Source organism: Moschus berezovskii, chromosome 16, assembly GCF_049115385.1.
Source record: "Moschus berezovskii isolate FMDL1 chromosome 16, NW_MosBer_1.0, whole genome shotgun sequence".
Classification (NCBI taxonomy): Eukaryota; Metazoa; Chordata; class Mammalia; order Artiodactyla; family Moschidae; genus Moschus; species Moschus berezovskii.
The window spans coordinates 67,417,981-67,432,500 of record NC_142475.1 but is presented as its reverse complement, the minus strand read 5'-3'; the positions used below and the strand labels follow the sequence as shown (position 1 = coordinate 67,432,500).

The 14,520-nt window shown below is 41.7% G+C and overlaps 2 protein-coding genes across 2 annotated transcripts in view; one reads left to right on the top strand and one right to left on the bottom strand.

The window, feature by feature from the left end:
* LOC129557854 (A-kinase anchor protein 4-like) overlaps positions 1 to 12,616 on the bottom strand; it is a 93,956-nt gene extending 81,340 nt beyond the window's left edge. The window contains exon 1 of the mRNA XM_088844906.1: positions 12,539 to 12,616. The gene's annotated coding sequence lies outside the window, so the exon portion shown is untranslated. The remainder of the gene's footprint in view (positions 1 to 12,538) is intronic.
* Positions 4,371 to 14,520, top strand: part of LOC129557840 (E3 SUMO-protein ligase NSE2-like) — a 127,239-nt gene continuing 117,089 nt past the window's right edge. The window contains exon 1 of the transcript XR_016039386.1: positions 4,371 to 14,514. The gene's annotated coding sequence lies outside the window, so the exon portion shown is untranslated. The remainder of the gene's footprint in view (positions 14,515 to 14,520) is intronic.

Here is a 14,520-nt window from a genome sequence, read left to right as displayed (position 1 = left end):
AAGGCCTTGGTTACTGCCACTTTTCCTTTTTGCCCTATGGGGCAGCAAAATACCTTGGTTGGCTAGGTAGAATAATTTAGGACTTTTAAGAACCAGGTCTGAAAGTTAATAGCATGGAGACTTGAGGTTTTGGCTTCCTCATCTGTAAAATAGGATAATATTGTCCTCATATCTAATGAGTATTTGATTGTGGACCCACAAACAGCTCCTTTATTCCCACCTTTATTTAGGGTTGATGTGAGAATTGAATATATATAAAATGCCCTCCACAATACTTGGCACAAAGCACTCACATTTTATTGGTCAATTACCTTTTTTTCCAAATTTTTGAACACATCCTTTCATTTATTTGTTTGCTTGTTTTACTGTTAGTTATAGTTTTTATTCAATCTCCAGAGTCCACAGAGCTGTTTTCATTAGATTTTTTTTTTAATTGAATAATCATTGTTTCACAATGTTATGTTATTTTCAGGTCAATTACTTTTTGGCCACTGCAGGTAAAAAAAAAAAATTTTTTTTGTTAATAGTTATTTGGGCCCTTTGCAGAGGGGAATGATCGTTTGGAGCTCTTGGTTGAGAATTAGTATTGTATAAAGTAAATGCTGTACAAATTTCATATTGTACAAATAGCCCTGAGTTAAAATGCAAGTTCTGTTATCTGTGTAACTTTAAACCAGTTATTTCAGTTCTTTGCGCTGCTTTTTCTTTGTGGGTAAAATACGGCCAATATCTCCTTTTCACAGTTGTTCCTAGTTCGAAACAATTTATGCACTTTGTCATGCCAGATGACAAAGTAGCTTGGCTTGTCAGCCTGTAAACACTTACCTTGATAATAAAGAGGATTAGTGAATCAGTTCAGTTCAGTTCAGTTCAGTCGCTCAGTCGTGTCCGACTCTCCGCGACCCCATGAATCACAGCACGCCAGGCCTCCCTGTCCATCACCAACTCCCGGAGTACACTCAAACACATGTCCACAGAGTCGGTGATGCCATCCAGCCATCTCATTCTCCGTCGTCCCCTTCTCCTCCCGCCCCCAACCTTTCCCAGCATCAGAGTCTTTTCCAGTGAGTCAACTCGTCTCATGAGGTGGCCAAAGTATTGGAGTTTCAGCTTTAGCATCAGTCCCTCCAATGAACATCCAGGATTGATCTCCTTTAGAATGGACTGGTTGGATCTCCTTGCAGTCCAAGGGACTCTCAAGAGTCTTCTCCAACACCACAGTTCAAAAGCATCGATTCTTCGGCGATCAGCTTTCTTCACAGTCCAACTCTCACATCCATACATGACCACGGGAAAAACCATTGCCTTGACTAGACGGACCTTGGTCGGCAAAGTAATGTCTCTGCTTTTTAATATACTATCAAGGTTGGTCATAACTTTCCTTCCAAGGAGCAAGCGTCTTTTAATTTCATGGCTGCAATCAGCATCTGCAGTGATTTTGGAGCCCAAAAAAACAAAGTCTGACACTGTTTCCACTGTTTTTCCATCTATTTCCCATGAAGTGATGGGACCAGATGCCATGATCTTTGTTTTCTGAATGTTGAGCTTCAAGCCAACCTTTTCACTCTCCTCTTTCACTTTCATCAAGAGGCTTTTGAGTTCCTCTTCACTTTCTGCCATAAGGGTAGTGTCATCTGCATATCTGAGGTTATTGATATTTCTCCCAGCAATCTTGATTCCAGCTTGTGCTTCTTCCAGCCCAGCGTTCCTCATGATGTACTCTGCATATAAGTTAAATAAGCAAGGTGACAATATACAACCTTGACGCACTCCTTTTCCTATTTGGAACCAGTCTGTTGTTCCATGACCGGTTCTAACTGTTGCTTCCTGACCTGCATACAGGTTTCTCAAGAGGCAGGTCAGGTGGTCTGGGATTCCCATCTCTTTCAGAATGTTCCACAGTTTATTGTGATCCACACAGTCAAAGGCTTTGGCATAGTCAATGAAGCAGAAATAGATGTTTTTCTGAAACTCTCTTGCTTTCTCCATGATCCAGCGGATGTTGGCAATTTGATCTCTGGTGCCTCTGCCTTTTCTAAAACCTGCTTGAACATCTGGGAGTTCACGGTTTACATACTGCTGAAGCCTGGCTTGGAGAATTTTGAGCATGACTTTACTCGCGTGTGAGATGAGTGCAATTGTGCGGTAGTTTGAGCATTCTTTGGCATTGCCTTTCTTTGGGATTGGAATGAAGACTGACCTCTTCCAGTCCTGTGGCCACTGCTGAGTTTTCCAAATCTGCTGGCATATTGAGTGCAGCACTTTCACAGCATCATCTTTCAAGACTTGAAATAGCTCAACTGGAATTCCATCACCACCACTAGCTTTGTTCGTAGTGATGCTTTCTAAGGCCCACTTGACTTCACATTCCAAGATGTCTGGCTCTAGGTCAGTGATCACATTATCGTGACTATCTTGGTCGTGAAGATCTTTTTTGTACAGTTCTTCTGTGTATTCCTGCCACCTCTTCTTAATATCTTCTGCTTCTGTTAGGTCCATACCATTTCTGTCCTTTATCGAGCCCATCTTTGCATGAAAAGTTCCCTTGGAATCTCTAATTTTCTTGAAGAGGTCTCTTGTTTTTCCTATTCTGTTGTTTTCCTCTATTTCTTTGCATTGATCACTGAGGAAGGCTTTCTTATCTCTCCTTGCTATTCTTTGGAACTCTGCATTCAGATGCTTATATCTTTCCTTTTCTCCTTTGCTTTTCGCCTCTCTTCTTTTTACAGCTATTTGTAAGGCCTCCTCAGACAGCCATTTCGCTCTTTTGCATTTCTTTTCCATGGGGATGGTCTTGTTCCCTGTCTCCTGTACAATGTCACGAACCTCCGTCCAGAGTTCATCAGGCACTCTATCAATCAGATCTAGTCCCTTAAATCTATTTCTCACTTCCACTGCATAATCATAAGGGATTTGATTGAGGTCATATCTGAATGGTCTAGTGGTTTTCCCTACTTTCTTCAATTTAAGTCTGAACTTCGCAATAAGGAGTTCATGATCTGAGCCACAGTCAGCTCCTGGTCTTGTTTTCGCTAACTGTATACAGCTTCTCCATCTTTGGTTGCAAAGAATATAATCAATCTGATTTCGGTGTTGACCATCTGGTGATGTCCATGTGTAGAGTCTTCTCTTGTGTTGTTGGAAGAGGGTGTTTGCTATGACCAGTGCATTCTCTTGACAAAACTCTATTAGCCTTTGCCCTGCTTCATTCCGTGCTCCAAGGCCAAATTTGCCAGTTACTCCAGGTGTTTCTTGACTTCCTACTTTTGCATTCCAGTCCCCTATAATGAAAAGGACATCTTTTTTGGGTGTTAGTTCTAAAAGGTCTTGTAGGTCTTCATAGAACCGATTAACTTCGGCTTCTTCAGCAGTACTGGTTGGGGCATAGGCCTGGATTACTGTAATATTGAATGGTTTGCCTTGGAAACGAACAGAAATCATCCTGTCATTTTTAAGATTGCATCCAAGTACTGCATTTCGGACTCTTTTGTTGACCATGATGGCTACTCCATTTCTTCTAAGGGATTCCTGCCCACAGTAGTAGATATAATGGTCATCCGAGTTAAATTCACCCATTCCAGTCCATTTTAGTTCACTGATTCCTAGAATGTCGACATTCACTCTTGCCATCTCCTGTTTGACCACTTCCAATTTGCCTTGATTCATGGACCTAACATTCCAGGTTCCTATGCAATATTGCTCTTTACAGCACCGGACCTTGTTTCTATCATTGGTCACATCCACAACTGGGTATTGGTTTTGCTTTTGCTCCATCCCTTTATTCCTTCTATAGTTATTTCTCCACTGAGCTCCAGTAGCATACTGGGCACCTACCGACCTGGGGAATTCCTCATTCAGTATCCTATCATTTTGCCCTTTGTTACTGTTCACGGGGTTCTCAAGGCAAGTATACTGAAGTGGTTTGCCATTCCCTTCTCCAGGGGACCACATTCGGCTGTGGTCCATGTGATTAGATCAGCTAGTTTCCTGTGATTATGATTTCAGTTTGTCTGCCCTCTGGTGCCCCCTAGCAATACCTACCGTCTTATTTCGGTTTCCCTTACCTTGGTCGTGGAAAATCTCTTCACAGCCGCTCCAGCAAAGTGCAGCTGCTGTACCTTACCTTGGACGAGGGGTATCTCCTCAAGGCCCCCCCCCCTGACCTTGAACGCGGAGTAGCTCCTCTCGGCCCTCCTGCGCCCGCGCAGCCACCGCCTGTTGGACGTGGGGTAGCTCCTCTCGGCCGCCGGCCCTGGCCTCAGGCGTGGGGTAGCTCCTCACGGCCGCACCTCTTTGTGTGGCTCGTTGCGCCCGGGCCGGCGTCTCTCGCGTCGCGTCTGCGCCGCCGGGGCCGGCGTCTCGAATAAACAGCTGTAAAGTATATACCTTCCCATTGGAATGAAGAATGACACTGAGAAAATGTGTTGTGATGGCCAAGTGTATGTGGGGGAAGGGGCCTGGGAATGGACATCATCTTCTCAGTAGGAACAAAATGACGTCTGTGACACTTGCTGAAGCAGAAACGTGTTCTAGTTTCAGAAAAATTAGTATGGGGTTTAATTTCAAGCACAGAGGATTGGAGTGCCTTTGGGACAGACTGAAATAGATATTTAAACTGGTTGCAAAAAAAAGATTATGTGGTCTATTACACAGAAGATGCTGCTGCTGTTAGTACTCTCTACTCTCTTAGAATGGAGCCTTCCAGAGTCCTTGGTTATTTTGGAGTTTGTTGAATTTCAAAGAATTACCCTGTATCTGCCTTATTTTTCTAAGGTACACTATGCACCTGTGTTTAGATACTTAATAACTGGGAAGGAAAATACCAATAATAGTTTACTAATGAACCCTACTAAATTCATATATCAAATCCCTAATAATACCCAGAAGCCTTTTCATAGATCCAGATGAACTCAAGAGATTATCATGCGAGTCCAAGAGTTGCTTCATATGACTGACTGTGAAACAGTTTCTCTTCTTCATTCTTTTCCCTTTTGATTAACTGATGGCATGTTCGTGTAATTTTTTGTTCATCCAGTTATTTAATGATATTAATATTTGCATTTTCACTCCAGTGATCTTGTTTTTGCTTCTTATCCTTACTGTTCTCACCAGTGGAGGAACTTTGCAGAACATAAGCAAATTCCTTCACATTCTAATACAGTTAGAGCACAAGTGAAGCAGATGACTGCCTTGTGAACAAGGATTTTAATAAACTTTTGTTCTGGGTTTCTTTAATGGATTTCATTGGTCCCAACCAATGAGCACCATGGGAATGGATTTCTCAAGAACCTTTACAAAGGATCCTTGCCAAAATTTGAATTTCCTGTCAGTGTTTAAGAGGTGACTGATTTAACTTCTCTTTTTCATTAAGACTGCATTTTAACTGGATCTGGAAAAGAAATTAGGTTTTAAGAGCTAGGATAGGTACTCATACGTTTATTAGAGGTGTTGAGTATTATAATTGGTATTTGCTTTAATTAGTATTTGCTTTAATTCTTTGGCTATATTGTGGGAAGTGGTTTCCTAGGAATGAGCTGAGGGTAGACCAACCATCAGGAGACTGTTTGGTCCCAGGCATTAGGTAGCAGTGACTTGGACTAGAAAGGTGGTATGAGGTTGGTGAGAAGTAGACAGATTCATAAGAGACAAAGGGGGGATAGTTGATGATACTCAGTGATCTACTGAATATGGAAATTGAGGGAAAAGGAAGAAGTCAGCACTGATACTCGTTTCTGACTGAAGCATTCCCCGTTAAGAGCCAGGGGTATCATTTTGCTGTTTCTGTGGAACAGCTTACCAGAGACTTAGTGGCTTAAAACAACACAGTTTTATTCTCAGACAGAGCTGGAGGTCAGGGGTCTGAAGGTTAAATCCCTGGGCTAAAATCTGCGTGTCAGAAGGGCCGTGTTCCTTGGTGGAGGCTCTGGGGGAGAGTTGTTCTCTTGCCTTTCTCAGCTTCTGGGGGCTGTCACATTCCTTCCATCTTCCTGTGTAGCGGTGGCCAGTCCGGTCTTTCTCATCCTGCATCACTGTGACATTGACCCTCTTGCTCTCCTTCACTAATAGAGGCCCTCGTGATTGTATTGTTAATAGGTGTACCCAGAGTAACCCAGGATAATTTATCTTCCCTTCTCAAGGTCAGTTGCAACCTTAATTCCCTCTCTCCATGGAATGTCCCTACTCACAGGTTCTGCAGATTAGGAAATGGAACCTTTGCGGGGGGGCCTTTATTCTGCCTACCACAAATGGGAACTCAAGGACTAGTGTTTTGAGGGAAATGAATTCAGTTTTAGATATGTCTCCAAGTGGAGACGACCACTAAGCAGTTGGTCTTTGAGTTCGGGATAAAAAAGGTAAGTATTTGGGAACAGCGTACCCAAGGGAATTGAAGCCATGCAATGTGTATTTGTTACTTAGAATATGTGAAATGAGCAGAGGGTCTGGGCCAGCATCCTGGGTTCTGGGTAAAGCTACAGACAGATGAGATAGAGGAGGGGCTGAGCACATCTAGCAGGATTTGGTTTCAGGGAGGTGGTTCTGTCTTCACCCAGAAAGGATCCTAAAGCATCTTTTTAAACCTCCTTCTATTACAGATCAGGAAACTGAGGCCCAGAAAGATGAAATAACTTGTCTAAGATAGTTGAACTAGTTAACAGATGTACTTCTTGATTTCTTCTTCAGTTTGTCTGCCACACTGCATCCAAGTCCATTTAATCTTTTCAGTTTGAAGATGGTGTTGAGAAGAGATTTCATATGTGTGTGTGTGTTTCGTAGGTGTTCTGAATACCAAGAAAGTAAGTTGTAGTAATAATGTTATCTGGCTAATGCCTTACTTACATGCAAGTAAAATTCTTTACACCAAATAGCAGTTAAGAATTATTTTTTTTTTAATCATGTAGACTTTTCTAAATGCAGCTTCATCTCTTTTTTCTGTCTCCCTTTCTGCTCATTTGGTTGTTCTGTGCTCTCTGTCTCTCTCTTTTAAATAAACTTTTTATTATTAGTTTTACAGAAAGTTGTAGAAAACTCAGAGTTTCCATGTACGCTCACACAGATCCCCTACTTGTTGAGATATTGCATTCCCATGGTATGTTTGTCAGAACTAAGAATCAACATTGGTGCTTTACTATTGACTAAAGCAAATGGTACACTGGAGACCTTTCAGATTTCACTGGTGTCTTTTTTCACGACAGTGTCCACGATCCAGCCCTGGCTGTCACGCTGCATTCAGTCACCATCTCTTGTCGCATCTTAGTTTGTTTCTGTTCTTCTCCATTTTTTTTTTCTTGGTTTTTATAACCTTGGCAGCTTTGAGGAATCCTGGTTAGATATTCTGTAGAATGTCCCTGAGTTTGGGTTTGTCATAGTTAGAGTGAGATTATGTGGTTTTGGCAGGAAGACCATGAAAGTCAAGAGCCCTTCTCATCACATGTTACCGGGGGTACCCATCATCAACACATCAACATGTTTGCTGTGATACAGATTTTTGGCACCTGGCCCCAGGAGTGTTTATCAGGTTTGTATACTGTAAAGTTACTTTTTTCTCCCTCTACATACTGTTCTTTGGAAACAAGTCATTAAATCTACCCACACAAGTGAGGAGAGTTAAGCTCCGCCTCTTAGAGGGACAAATATCAACATACACAGTTGGGAATTCTTTGGTAAAGAATTGTGTTTCCCCTGTCCCAGTTCCTAAATCATCTGTTTCTCCAAGGCGTTCTGGTTCCATTTATCAGAAATTGATATTTAGAAACTAAGATCTGGGCTCTCGGTATGCTTATCGGTGGCACTCGTGGTAAAGAATCCGCCTTTCAGTGCTGAAGACTCGGGTTTGATCCCTAGGTTGGGAAGATCCCCTGGATGAGGCATGGCAACGCACTTCAGTATCCTTGCCTGGAGAATCCAATGGACAGAGGAGCCTGGTAGGGTACAGTCTGTGGGGTCGCAAAAGACTCTGACACAACTGAAGAGACTTAGCATGCAGCAGAATGTCACTGCTTCTAGGCCCTTTCAGTAGTCAGAGATAGGAAGTGTATGCATGAATACTAACAGATATGAACACATAGCTGTCATTGTTTCTGTATCTGTCCATCTGTATCTGCATTAAGGTATCCGTGTGTTCATGCTGATGTCTTGAACTCTTATCTAGTATCACATGCTAAAATTGTAGTCTTCTTCCTTTGCTTATCTGTAACTTCCCTCTTCAACATTAAGAGACTTGGTTCCCACTGTCCACCATCCAGATACTTTTTTTTGTAAAGCAGTTTCATAATTGTTAGCCCATACCTCCATGATGGACAACATTATAAGCTAGCATACAGTGTTTATGTACAGTTCTTTTTTGTCTGTAGTATTAAACAGTTTTCAGTTAAAACACCATTCAGGGTTGCTTAAGTCAGCTCCCTTTCCCTCCAGCTTCCTTCAATGAGCTTATGTCAGATATCTGTAATGCAGGTAAATTCCTCTGTCATAATCTACATTCCATCCCGGGATCCATCAGGTCCCTGATTGTTGCTGTGTTGTGGTTCACGTTGTTTTGTATACATGAAGGTTTTGTGAGTTAAATTTGTATGGGTTTTGACATTCCAATCTCTGTCTGAAAATGTGTACTATACTGAAGACATGTTTACTAGCAGCAGTGTTGGAAGTGTTATTCTGAGAGCAAGACTGTGAATGAGACCATAGTCAGTTTTGTAGGTCGGCAGTCAGGGTTAATGAATCTTCTGTGTTCAGAGGTCAGAAATAGTTCATGAATCAGGAGCCTTCAGTCATCGCATGTTTGGAGGTGTTGGGGTTTAGAGGATTAGGCATATTTCAAATACAAGGTAAAGAGTTATGTTATATCACTCAATCAGGACACAGGTATTGGAACTTAAAAGTGACAGCAAATGAAATCTACATAAAAGGACATAGGTGTATGTGGTACACAGCCAACAGGAGCAACATGGCAGTAGCTGCAGTAAGTTCTGAAGTGGAAAAAATGCTTGGGGATTGTTAGTACTTGAAGGGAAAGGTTCTGTCTCTTCGAAACCCCTATAGAAATGTTTCTCAAACTGCCGTCCTCAACAGCTTGTCATAGAAACAACTGGAATGCTTATTTAAAATTTCAGAAGCCAAGCCCAGGAATCTGTGTTTTAAAAAAGCAGCCCAAGTAGTTCTGATTCCTCCTGAAGTTTGAAAACCTCTGCGCATTGTAGTGAGAGTGGGATGCCTTGAAGGAAGTAGCTGTACGCTTGTGTTTACTAAGTGAGTTCCACATATGCCTTCTGATCAGAAAGCTGATTTTGCAAATACTATTAGAAAAATACCTAATGCTTATTGAGTGTCCATTCCGTGCTGAGTGCTTTTAGTAGAGCAGCTCATTTAGTTTCTGTGGAGAAGATACTATTATTATCCTCTTAACAGAAGATTAATAAAATTAAGGTTTAAGAAGTTTGGATAATTTTGACAAATAATTCTTTACTGGTAGGTTCAATTCAAACCCGGGCATTCTACCCACAGAGCCCATGTTGTTAATTATGTTTGAAATCTTTGCTTTTGGGGGTTCATGCCATGCATCTTTATAGTTTCGGAGATAAATTAGCCCATCTAAGACAGAAGAAGAGACTGTTAAAGTCACACTGCTATTTTGGTGCTTCAACAACTAAAAGTTTACATATGTTCATATTTTATTGTTCATATTCAGCTCTCAAGGAAGTGGTGTTATAGTGATATTCCTGAACCCTAAGAAGAGGCATGTATCCTAAAACAATTTTAAAACTGTTAAATGGTACTTAAAATAATATGACAATGTCACATTAACGTAAAAGTACAGTACATGGAGCATTAGAGTAAGATCACAGATGTACAGACCGTTAGAACTGAAATGGACTTTAAGGTCATCAGTTCCCTCTTACAACAAGGGAACTGAGACCCAGAAGATGAATTTATTAACTCCAAGTCTCTGAGCGAATTACCAAGAGCCCGTTGTCCTGATTGAGTTGAAGACCATTTCTACTTTTGTTCTGTTTCTTAACTATCTTTATGAAACAATTAAAAAATTTCTAACTGGAATTGTTTTTAAAATCCATTCCACTTAGTTGGACCTGATTAAAAGTTGCGTAGATGTTCACTGGGGGATGACAATCTATGGCTGAAATTAGAAGCAAATATAGTAAATTTGGAAGGAACATTGGATACATTTACAAAAATAGATATTTGAGTAAATGACTAGGATACTTAAGCCGGAAAGTTTGTTTTAAAACAAAGGCTTTTGTAGAAGGTATTATTTATGTGATCTTATATTCAGTTCTGGTTTTCTAGTCTAATAAAGAGGCCTAAAATAATTCAGGAGTATAAAAATAGGAAAACAGCTGGCTGAGTTCTAGATTTGTTGAAAACATAGATTTGAAGTAACAGTTCCTTTTTTGTCTTAAAATTCTTTGAATTCAGAAAGTCTCTCAGAGAAAAGCAACTTACGTTTTAACTGTAAAACATATATTAGAACTGTGCACCTCTGGGACTTCCCTGGTAGTCGAGTGGTTAAGACTCTGCTTCCACTGCCAGAGGTGTGGGTTCAATCCCTGGTCAGGGACCTAAGATCCTACATGCTGCTCTGTGCAGCCAAAAAAAGATTTCTGAGAACAAGGCCCCTCACAGTTTACTGGGCTTCAGAATCCCCTTTGAGTATAGTGTTAATCACACAGTTGTGTCCAACACTTTGCGACTCCAAGGACTGTAACCTGCCAGGCTGCTCTGTCCATGGAGTTTTGCAGGCAAGAATACTAGAGTGGGTTGCCATGCCCTCCTCCAGGGGATCTTCATGACCCAGTGAAGCCACCTTCACCGCTGAGCCACCAGGGAAGCCTGAGGACTTGTTAAAATACAGATTGCTGGTCCCCACCTCAGCATTTCCAATTCTGCTAGTTATTTGGTGTCGGACCTGAGAGTTTGCATTTCTAGCAAGTTTTCTGGGGAATTGCTGATGCTGCTTCTCAGACAACCACACTTTGAGAACACGGAATTCGAGAAAACGGTTTATAATGAAAAGCAATCATACTCTGGTGAGGTAATTATAGACTAAAAGCTGGTTTCTTTGGTATCTGTTACATAAAAGATTTCTGTTGATTCATGTTTCCATACTTTACTAGTAAAACCATAATGATGACAGTGAGAGACATTAAAATGTTGTGAAGTCCCATCTGAGTCACTGTGATTAAATTAAATTAAATGTGGTTTAAATTATATGGTTAAATGTACTTTTTTGGTAATGTAGTTGTCTGAAAATTAGGAATTTGTGTGTGGAGTCCATTAAGGGGATATTTACATTTATTTATTTTGGGGTACACTGGGTTTCGTTGCTTTGCTTGGGCTTCCTCTAGTTGCAGAGAGTGGGGCCTTCCCATTGTGGTGGCTTCTCGTTGTGGAGCACAGGCTGTCAGCACATGGGCTCTCAGTAGTTGTTACTCTCAGGCCCTTTCAGCAAGAGGACTCAATAGTCGTGGCACGTGGGCTTAGTTGTTCTGAGCCATGTGGGATCTTCCTGGACCAGAGATCGAATCTATGTCCTCTGCATGTGTATTCTTATCCACTGTGCTATCAACAGTGTTTCAGTTTGCATTTCCTGGATGACCAATACTGTCAAGTACCTGTTCATGTGCTTTTTTTGGCATGCATCTCTCATGAAAGTGAAAGTTGCTTAGTCGTGTCCAACTCTTTGCAACCCCATGGACTATACAGTCCATGGAATTCTCCAGGCCAGAATATTGGAGTGGGTAGCCTTTCCCTTCTCCAGGGCATCTTCCCAACCCAGGGATCGAACCTAGGTCTCCTGCATTACAAGTGCATCCTTGACCAGCTGAGCCACAAGGGAAGCCCAGGAATACTGGAGTGGGTAGCCTATCCCTTCTTCAGCGGATCTTCCCGACCCAGGAATCGAACCGGGGTCTCCTGCATTGCAGGCATATTCTTTACTAACTGAGCTATTAGGGAAGTCCTACCTCTCCTGAAATATCTATTCAAATATTGTTTCCAGTTGTTTGGGGCTGTGTTCGTTTGTTTGAGAGTTCTTTTTATATTCTGAGTACAGTTCTTTATCAGATATATGATTTGTGAATATCTTCTCCCCATCTGCACTCCTAGCATTATTTCAAGAGTGGAAGTTGTACATTTTGATGACTCCAACTTATCCACTTGCTCCTTTATGGATTGTGTTTTTGGTTTTGTATCCAAGAAATCTTGGATACAAAATCCAAGTCTAACCCAAGTTTGCAAAAATTTTCTAATTTTTTCTGGAAGATTTATGGTTTTATGTTTTACATTTAAGTCTGCAATCCATTCTGATTAAATTTTTGTGTTTGGTGCAAGGTAGGAGGTATAGCGGAGAAGGCACTGGCAAGCCACTCCAGTACTCTTGCCTAGAAAATCCCATGGATGGAGGAGCCTGGTAGGCTGCAGTCCGTGGGGTCGCTAAGGGTCGGACACGACTGAGCGAGTTCACTTCCACTTTTCACTTTCACACATTGGAGAAGGAAATGGCAACCCACTCCAGTGTTCTTGCCTGGAGAATCCCAGGGACGGGGGAGCCTGGTGGGCTTCCGTCTATGGGGTCACACAGAGTCGGACACGACTGAAGTGACTTAGCAACAGCAGTAGCAGCAGCAGGAGGTATAGATCAAAAACAAAGATTATTGTTTTTTTCTTTTTGCATATGATAGACAGTTGTCCCAGCATCACTTGTTGAAATGACTGTCCTTTCTCCATTTCTCTTTGCTTCTTTGTCAGATCAATTGTGCATATATGTTGTGTGTTGTTACTTCTTGACTCTATTTTGTTCTTTGGGCCTGTCTTTATCCCAGTACCATGCTATCTGGATTACTAAGGCTTTATTACAAGTCTTGAAATTGGGTAGTGTCAGTCCTCCATCCTTGTCATTTTCACAGTTCTTTCAGCAGTTCTAGGTCCTTTGTATTTCCATTTAAATTTTAGAATCAGTTTCTACAAAAGGTCAGTTCAGTGCAGTCACTCAGTCGTGTCCAACTCGTGTCATGTGACCCCATGGACTGCAGTGTGCCAGGCCTCCCTGTCCATCCATCACCAACTCCCAGAGCATGCTCGAACTCATGTCCATCAAGTCGGTGATGTCATCCAACCATCTGATCCTCTGTTGTCCCCTTCTCCTCGTGCCTTCAATCTTTCCCAGTGTCAGGGTCTTTTCCAATGAGTCAGTTCTTCGCATCAGGTGGTGAAAGGATTGGAGTTGCAGCTTCATCATCAGTCCTTCCAGTGAATATTCAGGACTGATCTCCTTTGGGATGGACTGGTTGGATCTCCTTGCAGTCCAAGGGACTCTCAAGAGTCTTCTCCAACACCACAGTTCAAAAGCATCAGTTCTTTGACTTTCTCAGCTTTCTTTCCAGTCCAACTCTTACATCCATACATGGCTACTGGAAAAACCATGGCTTTGACTAGATGGACCTTTGTTGGGAAAGTAATATCTCTGCTTTTTAATATGCTGTCTAGGTTGGTCATAGCTTTTCTTCCAGTGAGCAAGTGTCTTTTAATTTCATGGCTGCAATCACCATCTGAACTGAATTTGGAGCCCAAGAAAATAAAATCTCTCACTGTTTCCATTGTTTCCCCATCTCTTTGCCATGAAGTGATGGGACCGGATGCCAGGATCTTAGTTTTTTGAATGTTGAGTTTTAAACCAGCTTTTTCACTCTTTTCTTTAACTTTCATCAAGAGGCTCTTCAGTTCCTCTTCACTTTCTGCCATAAGGGTGGTGTCATTTGCATATCTGAGGTTATTGATATTTCTCCCAGCAGTCTTGATTCCAGCTTGTGCTTCATCCGGCCCAGCGTTTATGTACTCTGCATATAAGTTAAATAAGCAGGCTGAGAATATATAGCCTGATGTACTCCTTTCCTGATTTGGAACCAGTCCATTGTTCCATGTCCGGTTCTAACTGTTGCTTCTTGACCTGCATACAGATTTCTTAGGAGGCAGGTCAGGTGGTCTGGTGTTCCCATCTCTTTAAGAATTTTCCACAGTTTGTCGTGATCCACACAGTCAAAGGCTTTGGTATAGTCAATAGAGCAGAAATAGATGTTTTTTGGGGACTTTCTTGCTTTTTCTATGATCAACGGATGTTGGCCATTTGATCTCTGGTTCCTGTGCCTTTTCTAAATCCAGTTTGAACATCTGGAAGTTCTCACTTCACATACTGTTAAAGCCTTGCTTGGAGAATTTTGAGCATTACTTTGCTAGTGTGTGAGATGAGTGCAATCGTGAGGTAGTTTGAATATTCTTTGGCATTGCCTTTCTTTGGGATTGAAATGAAAACTGACCTTTTCCAGTCCTTGGCCACTGGTGAGTTTTCCAAATTTGCTGGCATACTGAGTGTAGCACTTTCACAGCATCATCTTTTAGGACTTGAAATAGCTCAACTGGAATTACATCACCTCCACTAGCTTTGTTCATAATAATGCTTCCTAAGGCCCTCTTGACTTTGGACTCCAGGATGTCTGGCTCTAGGTGAGT